The sequence below is a fragment of the Eschrichtius robustus genome, chromosome 2 (genome assembly GCF_028021215.1).
Source record: "Eschrichtius robustus isolate mEscRob2 chromosome 2, mEscRob2.pri, whole genome shotgun sequence".
NCBI lineage: Eukaryota > Metazoa > Chordata > Mammalia > Artiodactyla > Eschrichtiidae > Eschrichtius > Eschrichtius robustus.
In genome coordinates, this window is record NC_090825.1 from 110,810,068 (window position 1) to 110,812,331 (window position 2,264).

General features: G+C 40.9%; 1 non-coding gene across 1 annotated transcript; it reads right to left on the reverse strand.

Moving 5' to 3' along the window:
- Nucleotides 1-601: 601 nt before the first annotated feature.
- Nucleotides 602-674, reverse strand: TRNAW-CCA (transfer RNA tryptophan (anticodon CCA)). Its single transcript has one exon. It is a non-coding gene; the product is annotated as a tRNA-Trp (tRNA).
- Between the last annotated feature and the right edge of the window lie 1,590 nt (nt 675-2,264).

A 2,264-nucleotide genomic window follows, 5' to 3' on the forward strand; every position in this document is an offset into this window, starting at 1 on the left:
TGTAAGGATATATTCCTTGAAGTAGAACTCTTGTCACAGAGTATGCACACTTTTCCCAAAATGCTCTCTAAAACGACAGAACCAGATCATATTTTCCCTGATACCTTTGCCAGTAAGGTGTATTGCAGTTTGTTTTATATCATATAATATTGTTTTTCCAATATGCTATAAAGAATAGAATTTCACTGTTGTTTTAATTAACATTTAAAAAAATCCCAGGTGAGGTTGAACATTTTATGTTTATTTGTCATTTGTACTTATTCTTTCCTCTAAACCATTTTATTATTTTATTTTATTTTTTTGGCTGCACCACGTGGCTTGTGGGACCTTACTTCTTATTATTTAGTGAACTTTGTCTTCTAATCTTTGTCTTCTAACTTTGGTCCATTTTTTATGATTGACTTACGACAAATATGTATATATAAAGAATATTTGATGTCACATACCTTTTTTTTAAAAAAAATTTTATTTTGACTGCACTGAATCTTAGTTGCAGCACGTGGGATCTTTAGTGTGGCATGCAGGATCTTTTAGTTGTGGCATGCAGGCTCATAGTTGCAGCATGCGGGATTCTTAGTTGCAGCATGCATGTGGGATCTAGTTCCCCGACCAGGGATTGAACCTGGGTCCCCTGCATTTGGAGTGCAGAGTCTTACCCACTGGACCACCAGGGAAGTCCCTTATGTCACATATCTTAAGGATATTTCTTCCCAAGTTGTTGTCAAAGAATAAATTTTTTATTGTGGGAAAGTATACAAAACATAAAATTCATCATTTTACCCATTTTTAAGTGTACAATTGAATGGCATTAAGTATATTCACAATGTCAGGCAATCATTACCACTATCTATTTCCAAAACATTTTTTATCATCCCTAATAGAAACTGTGTACCTGGGAATTCCCTGGCAGTCCAGTGGTTAGGACTCGGTGCTTTCACTGCCGAGGGCGCACGTTCAATCCCTGATCAGGGAATTAAGATCCAGCAAGCTCGGACTTCCCTGGTGGCACAATGCTTAAGAATCCACCTGCCAATGCAGGGGACACGGGTTCGAGCCCTGGTCCGGGAAGATCCCACATGCCGTGGAGCAACTAAGCCTGTGCTCTAGAGTCTGTGCTCTAGAGCCCGTGAGCCACAACTGCTGAGCCCACATGCTACAACTACTGAAGCCCACGTGCCTAGAGCCCATGCTTGCAACAAGAGAAGCCACCGCAATAAGAAGCCTGTGCACCACAAGGAAGAGTAGTCCCCGCTCACCACAACTAGAGAAAGCCCCTGCGCAGCAATGAAGACCCAACACAGCCAAAAATAAAAAAAAAAAAAAAAAAAAAAAAAGATCAAGCAAGCCTCACAGGCGTGGACAAAAACAAACAAAACAACAAAAAAACCCTACCCCCCCAAAAAAAACCCCCAAAACTGTGTACCCATTAAAAAACAACTCTGATTCACCCTTTCCCATAGCCTATGGTAACCTCCATTCTATATTCTATGAATTTGCTTATTCTAGGTACCTCATATATGAGGAACCATACATTTGTCCTTTTGTGCCTGGCTTATTTCAGTTAGGATAATGCTCTCAAGGTTTATTCATATTGTACCATATATCAGAATTTCATCCCTTTTTATGGCTGAATAATATTCCATTGCATGTGTATACCACATTTTGTTTATCCATTCATCTGTTGGTGCACACTTAGCTTGTTTCCACACTTTGGCTATTGTGAATAATGCTGCTGTAAACATTGGTGTATGTGTATCTATTTGAGTCTTTGTTTACAATTGTTTTAGGTTTATACCTAGGAATGGAATTGCTGGATCATATGGTAATTCTATGTTTAACTTTTTCAGGACAAAGTATATAATTTTTAAAAAGTTAAAAACATACAAATAGGGCTTCCCTGGTGGCGCAGTGGTTAAGAATCCGCCTGCCAATGCAAGGGACACGGGTTCGAGCCCTGGTCTGGGAGGATCCCACATGCCGCGGAGCAACTGGGCCCGTGAGCCACAACTACTGAGCCTGCGCGTCTGGAGCCTGTGCTCCGCAACAAGAGAGGCCGCGATAGCGAGAGGCCCGCGCACCGCGATGAAGAGTGGCCTCCACTTGCCAGAACTAGAGAAAGCCCTCGCACAGAAACGAAGACCCAACACAGCCATAAATAAAAAAAACAAAAACAAAAACAAAAACATACAAATATATATAGTGAGGCTATGTCAGTGATTTACTTACCTCAGTGAGGAGACCAGCAGGAGAGTAAAGCCGATTCA